Below are 20,073 nucleotides of genomic sequence, written 5' to 3'. Positions count from 1 at the left end.
CTGGTCATGATCCTAGAAAAGTGGCATCATCTCTGAATTTCTTTCAGAGCATGGACTTTGAAAGCCTTAAAAACTTCACGGGCTGGAAGTCCTCGCGAGTTTTCTTTAAACATTATGCGAAACAAGTGCACGAAGTCAAACATTTTGTGGTAGCCGCAGGTAGTGTTATGAAACCTGCACCTAACTCTGCGTAGAACAGTGAGTTACTTGGGACTCTAACTCTTCGGGTGCCTATGTTGACCCTCGAGCGATTCATAGTGATGTTGAAAAACACTTAGTGCTTTTATAACTGTTCTTATCCCAGGTGAAATGTCATAGTGTCACACAAGTGCCGCATGCCTTGAGCATGATGTGTTTTAATTAAAGACTTGCGTTCCTCGAGAACGAGTACATACTAACAATCCTGAAATTCCTTTTCAGATTCAAGAGCAAGCCTTTATTTCTATGTACATTATAATTACTGTAAATGAACTTTACTTTTTGCTGTAAATTAATCAATTTCTGCATTTGTGAAATAAAATTTCTATTTTATTACTTGTGCGTCTCTATCAGCTCCTACTTACTATGAAATACATACCTGTCATAGTTTTATTTATTCCTCCTTTCTTATGGTTATGAAGAATTTAAGATGTCTAATCCTAAATTATATTCACTCTGACTAAGTAAGGTTCCTACACGAATACTTACTTTTGATACCCAAGAGATGAACTCTATACACAGTGTCCAACCACCACTGTTCTAATTTCAGAATGTTCCTATACAAATACCAAACATTCAGCTTCATCTCTAAGTTCTTCAAGTTCTTCTATCAGGATGAATAGCCCTTCAATACCACTTTGACGTCGGCATAGCCTATGGGAACTTCACTGCCAAGGGGGGCAGGATACTTCTTCCCTATGGTTCTTTATTTAAGATTACTTTGCTGTTTTGTCAATGCCTAGGCACTTAATACTAGGGGAAAATCTACCACGATACATTGATTCTCTGGTACTCTTCCATCAGGACGCCATGGCTTGAGCCCAAAAAACGGATTTTGAGCGAAGCGAAAAATCTATTTTTGGGTGAGATAGCCATGGCGTCCTGATGGACCCTCCCTACTACTTCGTCCAGTTTTGTTCCCACCCTGTGCTACTGTATCATGGTGATGGGCAGCAACTGGCTTCAGGATGAAGACGGGCGTGACGTCATCAGAGCAATGGCGTCCGTTTGTTTACGTCTCGAGTATCAGTAGTAGCCACGAGTGAGATTAGCTGTGGAACGGCTCCCAGCTATTCTCAGTCCTTACACACCAAAGCATTAACTCTGTTCGGGGTGAAGATAGCTATGTGGCGCGTTCAGACATGCGTCCCCTGTTGTATTATGATGTCTTAAAGGGAAACCTTTGAGATACTCGCTCCAGAAGTTAGAATTCTGTGATAACCTGTGGTTAAATTCTCTGGGAATATCTTAGTAGTCTTATACCCAAGGAAGCTACCAAAAAGGAACCTTCCATCAGGACGCCATGGCTATCTCACCCAAAAATAGATTTTTCGCTTCGCTCAAAATCCGTTATATATATATATATATATATATATATATATATATATATATATATATATATATATATATATATATATTATATATTATATATTATATATTATATATTATATATTATATATTATATATTATATATTATATATTATATATTATATATTATATATTATATATATATTATATATTATATATATATTATATAATATATATATATTATATAATATATATATATTATATAATATATATATATTATATAATATATATATATTATATAATATATATATATTATATAATATATATATATATATATAATATATATATATTATATAATATATATATATTATATAATATATATATATTATATAATATATATATATTATATAATATATATATATATTATATAATATATATATATTATATAATATATATATATTATATAATATATATATATTATATAATATATATATATTATATAATATATATATATTATATAATATATATATATTATATAATATATATATATTATATAATATATATATATTATATAATATATATATATTATATAATATATATATATTATATAATATATATATATATTATATAATATATATATATTATATAATATATATATATTATATAATATATATATTATATAATATATATATTATATATATATTATATATACACCTTTGAGAGAGATAAGGTATTTTTATTTTTCAATACTGATATGTAGTCATTAGTGGGTTGAAATCATGGAATGTGTACCAACCGTGTGTCACACAATTGTACATAATTATTTTGTATATATTATGCTTGTATCTGCGCTCTTCCCTCGCACTAAAAAGAACCTGAATGATCATGTCTCCGTTTTGCTCAGTAACATTATCTGTCTCTCGAACAGGTCATGTCCTGTTCCCTTGAGGTTTTGTATATAAAGAAGAGTGTTCCTTAATAAATAACTCAGTCGTTTTCAATCTGCCTTTGAGTTCACAACTCCTCTCTTGGCCCGTCACATTGGTGACCCCTGAAGTCGACTCGCTCCCACTGCCTTCCACCCCCACCTCCCTCGCCCCTCCATCGTTGGTAATATGACGGAGGCGGACTCTACCCCAGCAGTTGGCACTGCGGCCGCTCCATTGATACTTTCACCGTTCGCTAGCGGAGAAGCGTTCGCTTGGTTTCAACGCGCTGAAGTCCACTTTCGTATCAGGGGCGTGACTCGCTCAACCACCAAAGCGGATTATGTTCTCGCGGCGATACCCGAGGACACCTTCCCAGAAATATCCGACTGGCTTTGTGAACAAGGAGACACCCCAATAGCGTATGACGACCTCAAATCATACCTTCTGCAGCAGTACTCGCCGTCGCCAGCCGCCCGTATAGCAAAGCTTTTTCAGCTCTCGCAACAACCGTTGGGGGACCAAAGGGCTTCGCTTGCCCTCAGGGAAATGACCAGTATCGCTCCCCTTCAACCTGCCGCAGACGGCTCTCCTCGTGAGGTGAACCTACTCCGTGCCCTTTGGATACGCCGTTTACCTGAACCTGTGCGCGCTGCCATACCCGATGTCGATAGTTTACCCATACAGGACTTGATGACCAAAGCCGACGCCCTTATGGACAGCCACTTCAAGACCTCCATCAACGCCTCCACCCCTGACGACGAGGATGCCTATTCAACGTCAACCGAAGCTGACATGAATGCCGTAGGACATACACGCCTACCCTGTGACGTGCCGAAGCGGCGACAAAGCCGCCCACCACCCACCAATCCCACCAATCGCTCGCGCCCCAACGAACGACTTCTACAGCCACTTACTACCTCCCATCTGCCGCAGTTTTGCTACTACCACTTCAGATTCGGGGCAACCGTGAAGAAATGTGCCAAAGATTGTCAGTGGCCAAAAAACGTGTAAGTAGGCCATCGCTCGTGGCGGTGGCCTCCCATGTTTCTAATCTTTTCTTTTTACAGGATGCAGGAATGGGCGTGCGATTTTTGGTAGACACTGGTGCTTGTCGTTCTCTTTTGCCAAGGAAACTCTTCAAGGCACAACGTAGTCTGTCTACATCTGCCGACGTCCGCTTGGTAGCTGCCAACGGATCTGCGATACCCACCTACGGTTACGAGAACCTCACATTATCGTTCGGAAACGGTAAATTCAATTGGAAGTTTCTCGTTGCTGACGTCACAATGCCAATCCTTGGTGCGGATTTCCTCTCTCATTTCCACCTTCTGGTCGATGTCGCCCACCGACGATTGGTCAACGCAGACTCGTACTTGTCGACACCTCTTCAACCCGCCCCCTCTAACCTCGCTCTCCACATCAGCGCACCCACGGATGCCTACGCCCACCTCCTCACGTCGTACCCGGAAGTTTTCCGTCCAGAACTTCGCCAAACGCCCACGGTTCCTGCCAAGCACGGTATTTATCACCATATCAAGACGACGGGACCCCCAGTCTTCGCAAAATTCAGACGTCTAGCACCGGAACGATTGGCAGCCGCCAAACAGACGTTCGCCGAAATGGAGAAAATGGGCCTTTGCCAAAAGGCCTCCAGCCCATGGTCGTCACCCTTACACATCGTTCTGAAGAAAGACGGCTCCCTCCGTCCGTGCGGGGATTACAGGCGCCTGAACATGCAAACAGAACCGGATCACTACCCCCTCCCAAACATTGCCGATGTAACCTCCTACCTGCACAAAGCGAAGGTTTTCTCTACGCTCGACCTCCTGAAGGGGTATTATCAGGTGCCTATGAACCCAGAAGACATCCCCAAGACCGCCATCACCACTCCGTTTGGCACATACACCTTCAATTACTCCTGTTTTGGCCTTCGTAATGCTGGGGCAACGTTTCAACGTCTCATGGATGGCATCTTAGGGGACCTCCCTTTCTGTGTATGTTATGTGGACGACATACTTGTGTTCTCCTCCTCAAAAGAGGAACACCTCCGTCACCTGCGCATCGTGCTCGACCGCCTGCAACAAAACGGCCTTGTAGTCCGGTACGACAAGTGTACCTTTGGCGCCAACGAAGTGTCGTTCTTAGGGCACCGTATCACTCCTGAAGGAGTCCATCCCCTCCCTGAGAAGGTAGCAGCCGTTCAGAATTTCCCCACGCCCTCGACCGTCAAAGCTATGCAGGAATTCTTGGGCATGATCAACTATTATCACCGTTTTCTGCCAGCCATTGCCGCCACTCTTGCTCCCCTCTACGCCTCCCTCAAGGGCAAGCCAAAGGACCTGAAGTGGGGTCCCCTTCAAGAAGCAGCCTTCTGCAATGCAAAGAAGGGCCTATCAACTGCTGCGGCTCTCACTTTTCCTATCCCACACGCCCCTCTCCTTCTCTCCACCGATGCCAGCGACGTCGCTATTGGTGCAGTGCTCGAGCAGGTGGTCAAAGGCTCGCCCCGCCCATTGGCCTTCTTCAGCAGAAAACTGTACAAGGCAGAATCGGGTTATTCTACCTAAGATCGAGAATTGCTGGCGGTGCACTTGGCTGTCCGTCACTTTCGCCATTTCTTAGAAGGTACGCCCTTCGTCATTCGTAAAGACCACATGCCTCTGGTGCACGCCTTCACTCGACAGTCTGACGCCTGGTCCGCCCGTCAACGCCGACATCTCTCCGCCGTGGCTGAATACAATTGCACCCTCCAATACGTCCCTGGGAAAATGAATCCCGTTGCCGATGCCCTGTCAAGAAACACGTTGGCTGCCGTTCAACTGGGATTGGATTACAACGCCCTGGCTGAAGCCCAACGACAGGATCCAGAGTATCAAGCTTGTAGGACATCCTGCACGTCCCTCCGTTGGGAGGATTTTCCCCTCGAAGACTCCAACACCACCCTCCTCTGTGACGTCAGTACTGGTAGACCGCGACCTTGGATTCCTGCTCCCATGCGCCGACAGGTGTTTGATTTCATCCACGGCCTTTCACATCCCTCGTGCCGTTCTACTGCACAGCTGCTGAAGGCAAAGTTCATTTGGCACGGCATTTCTAAGGATGCTAAGGATTGGGTCCGTGCGTGTACTTCTTGCCAAACTTCCAAAGTACATCGACACACGGATTCACGAGTGGGCGCCTTTCCTCAACCTCAGCGTCGTTTCGCACACATTCACGTCGACGTTGTAGGCCCCCTACCTACATCACAAGGACATCGTTACCTGTTTACCGTCATCGACCACTCCACTCGTTGGCCTGAAGCCATTCCCATGGAAACTGCAACGTCCGCCTCATGTACATCTGCCTTACTCTCTGGATGGATTTCAAGATTCGGTATCCCTGAGCATATTACTTCTGACAGGAGAACAACTTTCACCTCTCAATTATGGACGTCATTGGCGAATCTCCTGGGCATCGCCCTACATCAGACAATGGCCTACAACCCTGCTGCCTATGGAATGGTTGAACGTTTTCATCGCACCCTCAAAGCAGCTTTGATGTCCCGCTGCAAGGATTCCAACTGGTTTACTCAGCTTCCCTGGGTCCTCCTTGGACTAAGGACCACTCCTAAAGACGCCCTCGACGTCTTGGCAGCCGAAATGGTGTATGGCGACCCGTTGGTCGTCCCTGCCGAATTTTTTCCTTCTACGACCTCCTCCGACGATCTCCAGCGCATACGTCACGTCGTGGGAAAATTTACTCTGTGCCGCCAGACTTACAAGCCCCCAGCGAAGCATCACATACCAATGGACTTGCACTCTGCAACGCACGTCTTCCTGCGCAACGACACCAGCAAGCCACCACTAACGCCCCCTTACACGGGCCCTTTCCTTGTGATCCGACGCAGTCCGAAAGCATTCCTCCTAAACATTCGGGGCAAAGAAGACTGGGTCTCCATTGATCGTCTAAAACCTGCTTATCTTCTGCCAGATGACCTGCCTACAGTTCGCCTCTCTAGATCAGGGCGCCCTATTTAACATGTACAGTATGTCATTTTTAGGGGGGGAGCCATGTACCAACCGTGTGTCACACAATTGTACATAATTATTTTGTATATATTATGCTTGTATCTGCGCTCTTCCCTCGCACTAAAAAGAACCTGAATGATCATGTCTCCGTTTTGCTCAGTAACATTATCTGTCTCTCGAACAGGTCATGTCCTGTTCCCTTGAGGTTTTGTATATAAAGAAGAGTGTTCCTTAATAAATAACTCAGTCGTTTTCAATCTGCCTTTGAGTTCACAACTCCTCTCTCGGCCCGTCACAAATGATTGTTAAGGGTGCGTACATAATATAATCATCTTAAACATTTGATATGGCTCAGGATTGGATGGAGGTGAAGGGATAGTAATACTTTATTAACAATAAGTGTATTGTACATAGATAATAGTATAATAGCTAACACTTTAATGAATAAAGTTACGAGACTGGAGTAGAATATATATATATATATATATATATATATATATATATATATATATATATATATATATATATATATATATATATATATATATATATATATATATATATACACACAAGAGAGAGAGAGAGAGAGAGAGAGAGAGAGAGAGAGAGAGAGAGAGAGAGAGAGAGAGAGAGAGAGAGAATGGCATGTTTCATAGAGAAAGATTATCAGAGTCTGAATCAAATGGACTACTTCCCTCCAAGAGTGAGCCTCCTAATCAAAAGGATGAAAGGTTTGTTTTCATTAAGTAACAAATTTTTAAAGTAATTTGTATTTTTCTTAGCTGTACGTACAATCTTGAATCCTTTAAATTGATGGTCAACCAATCACCTTTTATTACCAAACTACCTTGTTAATGAAGCAGCGATCAACTTGGCTTTCGTGGGATAATAATTTTGAATATATTCAGGTTTGTATATCTATGAAAAATCCAAATTACTTACAAACAAATTGGCATCTTTCAGACTTCCAAGTCTTGCTCCTCTCCAAAGTCTTGCATATAACTTGCATTTTCATGCAATTTTTACTAGTGAATAATTTAACCCAATAACAAAGTTAAGCATTAAATCTTGTACACTATGTCTGAAACTGTATTGTTAGCTGGATTTAAAGCAATCTGTATATTCTGAAAGACTATCTGCAATATCATAAAATGATTTTAAGGATGATAACAAACACTAACTGCGAGTTGATCTGTATTTGAAATATTTATACAAACACTGATGACATACAGAAGTGCCAGTAACATCACAGAATGCATATGAAGTTTAACAAATATTTTAAAAGGATTAAATCTCATTATAAGGAAATATTTGTTCTATGTAAGGTCTTTAACCATACTAGGTAAAGCATTAGTATACAGTACAGCAAAAAGACTCAAGATAATGAAGATAGAGTTAGAAATTACAAAACACACAACCAATACAAAGCAAAGATGAAAATACATTCAATTATCATACTTACACCAATGCAATTTTGTTCACAGATTTTAATTTCATTATCTATTTACCATTAAAATCTTATGTAAAAGAGTTAGACAACTTTGAGACTCCTCTTAAAATATGGGCAAAAATAACTAGAAAATTTACCGAAGCGAACATACCCAAAATGGCTGCCGATACCTCGGCAGGACAATCGCTTCCAAAACTAAAAACCACCATAATGGAAATAGAACAAATGCCCGGTACTGCCAAAAGCTGCCAAAACAAACTATGGTACTTAACATTGGTAAGGGTGAAGTAACAACGTCAGTCATGTTGAAATAACGAGAAACTCTTCGAAAAAACACTGTGCCCAAAAAAAAACTTGGCTTGATGCAAGTCCAATTACAGAAGGATGTCCTAGAGGGCGCGCGTGGTAGGTGTCGTTGGGGAGTTCAACCATGTTATCTAGGGCCTGTCACGGCCCTCCCCATTGATGAAGGGATTATCTAAATGGAAGACAACCTGTGAATAGTGGTTTACACACGCCTTTGTTTAATACACGACACCAAGGTGTTCGCGCGAGGGTTGTAACCTCTGCATTCCATGCTTTTATCTTTCTCTAGTATATTTGGAAGATTTATATTAGGAAAGGTATAAGGAAGGACCTTTCTCACCGGCCGTCACAGGCCACCCCAGAAATGGTCATACACAAATGAAATTTCTTACATAAATATGAATATACATCGTTAGTATATAATCATTTAATATAATTGCATTAACATCCTCTCTATGATACAATATATTATATTATGGAGAACGTAACAATTAATTTGACCTCCAATTAGTTTAATTTTGGTGACAAGTAATTTAATGATTGGGATGTGTAGTGAACCACAAAACTTCTGGATTATATACATTTTACCAGAATGGAGAAAAATATCAAATTGGCAAACCAGCCTTTGCTAAACACCAAGAAATTATTTATTCATACTAAGGATACCTGAACATTTTGGTTAGAAAATATTAGTGTAAACTTGTGCCTGAGTATATATACAGTCAACTCTCCATCAGTGACCTAGGGTAAGTTTACTTATAACCACCCCCAATAAATGACAACTGCCTACCCAGGGTCGATTAACAACCTAAGTAACTCACTGTGCTGTGCTACTGTACATTGTTTTCACATGGTTTCTATCACGACATTTTATGGTTTACATTACTTTACAAAGGTACAGTAATGCCCCATCATATGTCACTTATTAGTTCCAAGAGCCCCACATGAGACAATTTTTGACGTAAGTCAGATTTTATCCCTATAAAGTAGCTTTTATGCTCCCTATACACGTAATAAACACGAAAAAGCACATACAACCTACTAACATTCTATAAACATAACATACCTACATTAATAAGCCTCCATTTGTCTGTATAGTACTGTACATACAGAGAGAGAGAGAGAGAGAGAGAGAGAGAGAGAGAGAGAGAGAGAGAGAGAGAGAGAGAGAGAGAGAGAGAGAATACACTGTAAAATTAAAAATAATACATTAACAAATGTCATTTTACCTTGACATTGGCATCTCCCCTGCTTACTAGATATTTAAAGAAGGTGGAGTTGGAAGAGAGGATGTAACTGATGGAGGAGGAAGATGACATGGTTGATGGTAATGATGAAACTGTAAATGTAATTGTTTTTTTTTTGTCAAACCTGATGTCGATGGCATGGGTTCTTCGGTGTCGAAATCAGACAATGACTCAGTAGCCTTTTTTATTTCAATCTTGATGTTGATGGCAGGGGTTCTTCGGCATCGAAATCAGATGATGACTCAGTAGCCTTTTTTTTATTTCAAACCTGACTAGGACCGATTCAAAGTTTGCAGAAGTGTTCCTTCTTTTATCTTCAAAATTTATAAAAAAATATCCTATTAAGGCATTACTAAATCTTCAACACCATTTGTAATATTTGCACACCATTCAGCTGAAGGATCCTGGGACTCAAAAACTTGGTTTTCTTTGAGCTGGAAATTTCTTGGTTCTAGGTCTGAAAAACTGTCTCACATTTTCTGTGGCTCCTATAACTCCAACAATTCTTCATTTGTCAGTGATTGCTTGTGAGCCTCAGCCTCTATCAACTTCAAAATCTTATTCTTCCAACTGCTTCTAAATTCCATTACTCAGTGCTTATAGGCTACATCATTATCCTTCCATGGTCTATGGTGTATAAGAGAGGTGGTGTTATGTGGCAAGAAAAATTTCACATTCAGGCTCATGTGATTCAGATGTGTGGGATGTCTTGGGGCATTGCCTAGGATTAACATAACCTTAAAAGAAAGTTATTTACCCTGCAATACTCCTTTACTGCTGGATTAAAATGGACATTAAACCCTTCTTTAAAAATGGCCTCAGTGACCCATGCCTTTGTATTAGCCATCCAAATCACGAAGTGTTGATTTTGAGTTGTTCTTAAGGTTCCTGGGATTAAATCTAAAATTGTCAGTAACATTTCCCCCTAACATTAAAGTTAGTCTATCATTGGCTTCCTTGGGCCATGGCATAGATTTATTTTTCTTAGCAATACATGAATGATCGGGCATTCTCTTTTAGAATAATTATGTCTAGTTGACTTGGAAAATGAGTTCTTGGAGGATTTTGATGTCCATTAATGATGTTTTTTAAAGATTCTGAAAATTCCTCAGCAACAGTTTCTCCTCGAATTTCTATCATCTGTAAACTGATGCGTTTCTTGACCAATTAAATTATTCATGATTCGCCACAAATGGAGTGTTCTTTTCACTTAGATGTTTTTTATGCAAGTTCTCTAGCAAAGACTTAGCCTTCTCTTGAATATGATTTTGGCTTGAAGGAATTCGTTCATATGTCTGTCATGCTATCCAAAAGGAAAATAAGCACTCCATTTCAGTGTAGATTATGCCTCTCTTCCTGCTAATAGTAGAAGTTTCTGATGACAGAGCCTTTTCAGTCATGTATTGGGCAATGCAGTCTTTATCGTGAGTAATAGTGGAGACCGTTATTTGAGGTAGGTCTGCAGCATGCGCATTGTTGATCAACTTATCACCCTTTTTATATCTTTTAATCATGTCTAATTTGTCTTGCATTGTAATCACATGCCTCTTAATATCTCTACTTAACTTCCCTGAGAGTCGTTGCTAAATTCAAAGGATTACTAGTTCAACTTTTTCTCCAATGTTGTCCCTACATTAAGAAGTCGGTTGCCTGATGCGTCCTCTCCAATCCCTTCAGTCAAAGGCATCCTCTTTCACCAAACCTCATCTCTCCATACCATTCTTCACCATATCTCGCCATCTAATTCTCTGCCTCCCTCCTGATCTTCTCCCTTTAACAGGCACCTCCCAAGCTCTACTCACTCCCTCCCCACCATCCAGCATTAACACGTGCCCACATCCTCTGTTGTGACACTCTTACAATTTAAGCAATCTTTACTACACTTGCCATTCTTCTTATTTCATCATATTCCAATCTTTCAAACAGTAATATTCCCATAATGCACGTTAGCATTCTCATCTTTATTCTCTCAAGCTTTGCTTCCTCTTTTTGTCTTAAAGCCCAAGTTTCTGATACATACATTAACACTGGTCTTATTACTGCACTATAGATCTTCACTTTTACCTTGATTGACATCTTCCTATCATATACCACTCCTGCTACCTCCCTCCACTTTCCCCAAGCTGGTTTTACCCTATTCTCAATTTCAGCCTCACATCCTCCCTTTTGATTTATAGTAGATCCCAAGTATCTAAATTGTTCTACCTGATTTATAACTGCTCCTCTACTTACTACAGTAGTTCAACGTGTACTCACAACACCACAAAATGCTTGTAAAGAACTAATGCATGTAGATATGGGTAGGCTTTCTTTTGATTGGAACAATGAAAAAAGCTGTTAGTGACTCAGCTCTGTGATTTTATTTTTTTTATATTGCAATAATTGATTTATTTTTTTATGAGATATTTTAGTTCACCCTTTACTTTTCCTTTAATGGTCATAAAATAGGCATGAAGCTCACTGTATAGTTAACTATATTTAAGGAAATAAATGTTCAACTTTACAATGTAACAAAGCCAACTGCACTTTGGCCAGGATAAAGTTACAGGCTAGAACCTGTACTGTATTGTACACCTTCGAGAGAATCAAAACAATGTTGTCAGACATAGCGCATGTTTTCCTTTATTTTCTGGTTGTGTTATGCACACATTACTACTAATATTTTCATAAATATATGTGCAATATTTACTTATTCCGTAAATGGAATTAATTTGTTTTCCATTTTATTATCGTTGTAATGTTCGATGTTGAGACCGACGTAAGGACGCACAAAACAGCGTAATGCCGATTTTATTTTTCCATTTGATATTTAAGGATGACCAACATGCTGTTGGAACTGGCGTATGGCAAACCGATGTAAACTGGGTACTGAACTATGGTAATTGTACATTATAAACACAGCTTCAGTACAAGGTAAAGCAACTCATAACTCGTCACCTTGCAACCCATGTACAGTATAAGTAACAACGAAACACTATTGTTCCAAACTAACAACACTCACTGTACAGTACTATCATTACAGTACAACTTAAACAGCTAAAGTGAAACAACACATCACTAGTAAGTGATCGCTGAATCCGTGAGGTAGTCTCACAACCCTACCAGCTCGTCACCTAATATGTAGCCTGTGACTACATTCACTACACTATTGTATTTCATACATTGCAATGTAAATACAATGTTAGTAGCTCTTTTTCAACAAGAGTGCAAATACCCCAAGACAATTAACAGTAGAAATAAGATTAAAAGACTCTACAGTTCAAGTACAGCACTACTTACCATTTAATAAGTTCTACACAGCGAAATCTTGTGACGCATGATGCAATCCTTAAGGCTCAGTACTAGTGTTCATGAGGTGTACACGGATATGTACCCCTATGTAATAGATACGTAATTTACCACATGTGGGATATGTTTTTGCAATGAAGGATGCTGGGAGTATGAGACAGAATCAGCCAGAGAAGTGGCATTGTGCAGGGAGAGAAACAGCACAATGGCCAAGTGAAAAGATACATACGTGGTTTAAAAAGGTTGGGTTGCGTGCAGCAGTCCTAACAGGAAGGATCCGCAAAGAATAAAAAATATTAAAATAATTATGTGCATCTCGATACTGTATGTGGAATGCTGAAACTGCGGTGATGGAGGCTTGACTGCATATCTCTCTCAAGACAAAAATTCTTTACATTTATATTATACTGCATTTATCTTTCAAACAGCTATTAACATGTCCATAGTTACAGTATATACAGCTTTTAGTTTTGAACAAAACTAATCGAAATACAGAAGAATAATAGTTAAAACCCATCATTGTAATCTGGAAGCTTCAGCTTAGAATTATATACAAAATTCTTTCATCCACATACAACCATACCAGTTCAGAAATCTAATCATAAACTATTTAGTAAATGTACAAAACTAATATACAGTAGTAGCTTTTCAACAAGCTCATACTTTGACGAGTTATAAAAAGAGATTACATGTAATGAGAGAAATTTTATACAGCATTGTATGCTACCTGACCATATGCTTTATTTAATTTTACAAACAATACATGTAAAGCAATAGACATTACCCCGTAATAATTTTCCTTACAGTACTCAGTGTGATAAATGTCTGATTATTCCATCAAGGACTTCTAAAAAAAAAAAAAAAAAAAAAAACAGAAATAAATATAATTAACTGATAAAAGTACTTTAAATATCCAACGATGGTATTGGTATTAAAAGTTCATGTATGTCATTACAATTTTTTTCTAGCAAGATTTTATATTTCAAGTTGTTACACCTATAATAAAAATAAAATATGGAAGAATACAGTTGTTTGGTGGTTTACATGCATGAAATGTGCATCAAATTAAGGGTTTTACATTGTGAATGAATGCAGTTCTGTTACAACTTCAGGTATTCTATATTATGAATGATTATATTTACAGTACAACTCCAGATTTCTATTATCTTTTATTTGATAAATAGTCTAACTAGACCACTGAAAGGGTTTATTTTTCATTAATATGCTAAGTTCTGAAACTCCATACACCTGGATGGCCAAAAAACATTGATTTAAACAGAATTTCCTTTGATCTGTTTCCATAATTGAAAATTTTTCATCAATAGAAGACTAGAAAGTCACACAGATAGTTTCCTGCATTTTGGGATTGAGTTAGGTGGGATCAAACAAACATAATAAATTTAAATATAGGATAACATCCAGTGAGATTTACTTTTTGGAGTGAAATATATCACACTCTAGCACTGGGTTTATTATAAAATTCATTATCCTGCAAAGCCTGCTTTTTATTGAAAATTGTAAAGAATCACTGACAGGGATAAGTACATTTGGACTACTGTAGTCATAGTAGTTGTATCTTACGCTGTTTTATAATTAACTTCACTCCCATTAAATTTGACTAGCAGGAATTCAATATTCTCAATTTCAAAATGTAAACAGCCCCTTAAACCAATTAGAATGAAATCTTAATGGAAATCATTGGTTTGCATAATATTGAATTTGAAATTTAAATTTTTAGTCTGGAAAATTCAGCCAAAGTACAGACCTTTTATGAATAAAAAAAAATATATTTTTTGTCAATTTAGTCCTAGTATAGACAAATTTTCATGAAACTGTTGGAAAAATAATGTATCAGTAGCAATTTTGAAAACTTAGTCTAGAGTTGAAACAACGTAACCAGGGCTGTTACAGTGCAATGGGACTTGGGTTAAGGTTTTAAAGTATTTAAGGCTACTGTGTTAGACTAGTTGTCTAGCATTAGATGGACAAACATGCCATTATTCGATTAAGACAATAGTTTTTCAATAAAAGTTATTTTAATTCATTGTAACAAACAAATGATTATCATACACTTCTGTCTCAGGATGTTCACATTGGTAAATTACACAACAAATTATAGATGGCTCCCTTCAGGCAAGCCCTGAGTTGAAATGCACTTTAATAGTTTTTTAAACTACATTATGATGGATACACTTCTAACACTGAATTTAAAAATAATTCAAACAGTCATGTAGCAACAGAGATTAGGTATCAAGAACATTTTGCCATCTAAATTTTCTTTCGATAGTTATGGGGAAAAATCAGGGATGATTAAAGCAAATTTCATTAAAAAGTGCCCTAAATGAAATATGTAGTTTGTTATTGTTGAGTCCTCATATCTTGTAGACAATATACTTACATTAGAAATACAATCAGCCAGGTGTTAATCTGAAGGGCTTCTAATTCTGGAAGTGAAGTAATACAAGAAATTTGAATTTTTAAACATCTCATGGACAAAGCTTGTGTGAGCAAAGGCTATGGCTTAGTCTCATGAAATATACGTATAAAAAGTTACTGAAGACTGTCCTTTAAGCTTGTGATACAGTACCTGTATAGAGCAATGAAGTACAATACAGGAAGTAAAATTTATGACATTCTACTATGACATACGGTATATTTCTAGGATGTCATTACAAACTCTAAAAATAAACAAATAACAATGCCTAGGTTAAAAAGGTTACTGTTGTGTGTATACAGTACTTATTAATTTTCAAGTAAAGCTCACTGTCTTAGATATTTTCACTTTTCTATTTTCCACATCATATTTTGGAGTAAACTCATCCCAGAAAATGATAGGACTGATCTCCAAACAAAATGTCTATATTTCTGCTTTGTAGAATATCTTTGTCTATAATACTTGGAATACTGGAATATTTACAATTAAGCTTCACTATTCAAAAATGCATTAAGGCACTTTTCAAAAGGCAATAATATACACAAAATAATCTTAGGATTTTAGGAGACAATTAAAGTAAAAATATCAAAACAAAATGCCAGAACAGCAGCTGCTAATTAGTTAGGTATTTTCCAGTCTATTCAGAATATATTTGTAATTCATTCTAATAATACAGTGGATATAGGGGTGCTTGAAGACAATTCAAGTTATACTTTAAGCCTATCACACAAATGATCTTAGTTGATATGAACTATAGATCCTATAAGAAAGTAGCCCAAGTAGTACGTAAGATTATCAAGGAGAAATTTAGTGTGTTGACCAGATTTAAAACAAAAGGTTTTCAAGCATAGTCACAAAGTTAACTCTAAATAAAGTACTATCTTTATTATATTCTAGACATAAAAATCTCTACAAAGAGGAAAGCAGTCTTATGATTGAATTCATCTAAATTAACTACAAAGGATTTGAGTTATATTTTTCACTTTATCATCATTTAAATTTTTAGACTTGTGTCACTGTTTGAAGGATTTTAATGGAGCATTATAAATTTTATGAGTTACTGTAAATTTACAGATTATAATTTGAACTTTATTCCCTTCAATGCTTATATGCATTGTAATTCAATCAATATATCTATTAAAAACAAAATATTAAATTTACCAAGAGATTTATAAGTTAGTCAATGAGCAATGTTGCTACTTTGACATAAAGCATATGTCAACTTTTTAGATGGTGAACCAATTGTTAATCTGGATACCAAAAACATTTGCTGTTAGCCTAAAATGAAGCAAACCAGGAGTGTTTGGGCTTCCAACCTAACACTCATTGGTGGTTTGTAGTCTGACCATGTTTAATGAAAAATTCCATGCTATTCTTCTTACAGTTGCTAAGAATAAAGCTTAAAAAATTTTCATACTTGAATGTAGTTCATAGATGTCTGCGCATTATCAATTTATGGTATAGAAGTAATGTAATAATAAAAAGAAGTAAATTACTTTAATGATGATTCTAACAATGTAACCTAGCCAGTATCTGGCAACTGAAAGTCCAATAAAAAGATAGTCAGTGGTCTTCAGGCCTTGTTGGTTTAGATTTAAGTCAAGAATCAAGGCTATTGAGAGGGTATACACTAGATTACATATTTCTGAAGGAAAGCAACAGGAGGATTACGTAATGAAATCTTATGGACTACTCTCAAGTCTACAAACACTTTAACTCAGAAAATTGTGCTTGAGGATGAATCTTTTCATGACTTGTTATTCAACAGGTAAGTACCAGGAATTGCCTCATTCTCTTGTAGATAAAATTTCCCATTCTTGAGAATTCAGACTGTTCTTCTAAACTGAGTGATTAACAACTGTTACATCACTTGTAATCAGAGCACACTTTTGTGATAACATAGTAAACCTATTTATAATAGGAAACATGACAGAGTTAAATGACATTTTGGGTTACTCCAATTTTTTTTCATATGGAAAAGTGATGAATACAATAAAAGGAACTATACATGCTATTTATCTAGTGACACCAACAACAATGACAATTATTATAAAAAGGTTATTGAAGATTTTTCTTTACAATTTTACTATACAACCCACATATCACTGTGTATTGACATAAGAGACCTTACAGATCATTTTTGAAGATTCAAAGAGCAAATTAAAGTACTGTATATTTCATTGAATGTTTTAGTGTGAAAGTCAGAGCTGATGCAAGTAAATAGGAAAAATAAAAATAACTATGAAATTCCAAGAAACTTCGGTACTATGACTAATCAATATGTAATTATGAGTACCTCCTCAAACAATGTTATCATCAATACTGATAGGTATAATTTAGGACTGACTACTTAGCATATCTTTAACCAGAAATCCCATACATTACCGTATACAAGAATTTAATCAACATTAACCACTTGCATATAACATTTGAGGTATAGTAATATGATATAAACTTATTTGTTCAGTATTGATGCAGGAAATAGTGAGAATTCTATATCTTACATTACACTTACCAGCTTTACTAAAAATGCAAGCATGGAATGATTTCCGGTAAAGAAAAGAAAGCTCTCACACACAACATTAAAAAACACATATGTAGGAGTACAAATAAGGACCTAAGCTAAAGTCCATTTGCCATCTATTGTGAAAGTACTATCTATGGCATTGTTGCACAGCACACCGTAGGTGGTAATATACTACATACATTTTTCCCAGTTGTATGGTTTAAAAAACTTTTTGTAGGCCATTCACTTGTGTGGATTCAACAGGCTATCCAAATATCTTAACTTTACCTTTCTTCAATTTTCACCTTGTATATATAAACAAATCCTTCACGTGAGCCCAAAAAGAGCCTAGAAATCTGACTTTTTTGGTAAACCAATTTACAAAAAGAATACTGTATAGTGCGATTCATATAGTGGACTAGACATACAGATGGTGTTTGCATTAAATGAAAATTTATTTGTTGTTTTACTTTTATTTCATTACTTTAAAAAGATACGTCATTATAATAAGCATTACTAGAAGTAGAGAATTTAATATTTCAGAATTTATGAATATATGACCTAATTATTTCTTGTACGCACATACAGAAGTCCCATGTAAATGAAAGAATTGATTTTTTTACTAAACTTTGAGACACAATAATCATTTAGTGTCACACAACTAATGTCACCTGATAATCTCAAGCACTACAAAAGAGGTCTAAAACATCTACTGATAATTCTTGATGATGGTGTAGTTAGCTTATTATACCCAGAATTGTTCCAAGTCACTCCATACTATACATGGAAATGTTTCCTTTCATTCCAAATTAATTTGAGATGAAAGAATTTTTACAGACAAAAATGTTTTCACACACTCTAAGGTTAGGGTGTCATTTCCTCAAAGCTATCCCAACAAGATGATGTACTGGGTTCTCAAAAAATTGTTTAGTTCTTTACTAAGCAAGGGAGCTTGTGTGCAAAACCTTGTTTTTCTCAATACTGAAGTTCAACCTTAGAAGACAATTTTCTTGCTAATATATAACAACGATGCTGATCTGCAGATTGTCAACATATACTGTACATGAGAAAAAAATTAAAAAGCTCCTGCTAATACTCATTGGCATGATACTAAATGCCACAAGTCTTCCTAATTAGTAAATATCTCTTTAAGAACAGCTATTTTTGTACTATACTTAATTTTTTGATTCCTTCAAAAACACTTTCAAAATTAAAACAATTCATCATACAGAGGCATATTTCTGATTCATAATTCAGTTACCTTTAAACATTCAAACATACATGCAACCCACCTGTATATTATATCACCATCCACACAATGCTCGATGTGCATTTTTAACAGGCTTTCCTCCTCACATTTAGCTTCAGATTTTTATTTTGAAAAATTAATTCTCTTAAAATAAAGAAACAAATCCCTCTAGCATATTCATTTCTATCTTCAGTAAAAAATGAGATAACTTGCATATAAAATCTGGCAGATTTAATAAATACCCTGTACATAAAATTATCTACAATAAAATAAAACTTTTGGATCAAAACAAGGCCATGGTTATTCGGACTTGATTCTGGCTTATTCTAAACTTTTCACCTTTTAAATTCCCTTTTGGCACATCACATTTTCCAGTTATGCAATAATACATTTTATAATTGAATAATTTGTTTTGAAATATTCCAAAAATACTGATCACCTCTTTCAGTGTATAATGTACTATTCTATGAAAAATTCAACTATTCTTCATCACTATGTTTCATTCTAAACTGAAATTGCGACCTGAAAAGACAGAAAAATATTACTCTATTAAAAGTGCTATGCAAAATTACATGAGATAAAAATCTATTTTCCAAAAGAAAAATATCAAAATATGTTATGATACAAAATTTCTCTTTCATATAAAAATATTTTTGTCCCAAAGTATTCCAGGTTCACTAGTCTTCTGTCTGTCAAACACAGGAATGTAGTTTCCTTATGAATAAACAGTCTGGATCATTCCTCATTTTATTTGTGTAAACTATATGTAAAGCACTTAAATATAGGCTGGAGGAGGGCACTCGATTAATGGATTTTTATGTGACCTTTAAACAGTAATGCCGCTCTTTACGTTGGTTCAACATATCCTACATCAGAGTTGACTTCATGTCACTCTCCTTAAATTATTAAATATTAAATACAAGAATAAAATCCAAATTATGTTATTTCATCGCATCTTATGTTGGTTTTTAAGTCATAAAATGACAATTAATCACTGTAATTTTCAGTAATGTACTCTATCTCACATGGAATATTAATGTATCTGTTTTTTTATAAAATGATAGCAGGTAGTAAGTACTTTTTCATGTTTAGACAATGTATAGGGATCCATGTTACTTTATATGGCAAAAATACGGCCTTCATTGAAAATC

At 36.5% G+C, this 20,073-nt stretch overlaps 1 protein-coding gene across 2 annotated transcripts in view; it reads right to left on the bottom strand.

The window, feature by feature from the left end:
* Window positions 1-9,305: 9,305 nt before the first annotated feature.
* Window positions 9,306-20,073, bottom strand: part of LOC137645826 (acidic fibroblast growth factor intracellular-binding protein-like) — a 165,155-nt gene continuing 154,387 nt past the window's right edge. Inside the window, exon 8 of one of the 2 annotated variants that reach the window (XM_068378803.1) lies at window positions 9,306-15,177. The gene's annotated coding sequence lies outside the window, so the exon portion shown is untranslated. Of the gene's footprint in view, window positions 15,178-16,037; window positions 19,445-20,073 lie in introns of those variants that run through there. The other variant, XM_068378802.1, reaches the window with a different exon arrangement.

This window comes from Palaemon carinicauda, chromosome 8 (genome assembly GCF_036898095.1).
Source record: "Palaemon carinicauda isolate YSFRI2023 chromosome 8, ASM3689809v2, whole genome shotgun sequence".
In the NCBI taxonomy this organism is placed as follows: domain Eukaryota; kingdom Metazoa; phylum Arthropoda; class Malacostraca; order Decapoda; family Palaemonidae; genus Palaemon; species Palaemon carinicauda.
This window is presented reverse-complemented; position numbering and strand designations above follow the sequence as displayed.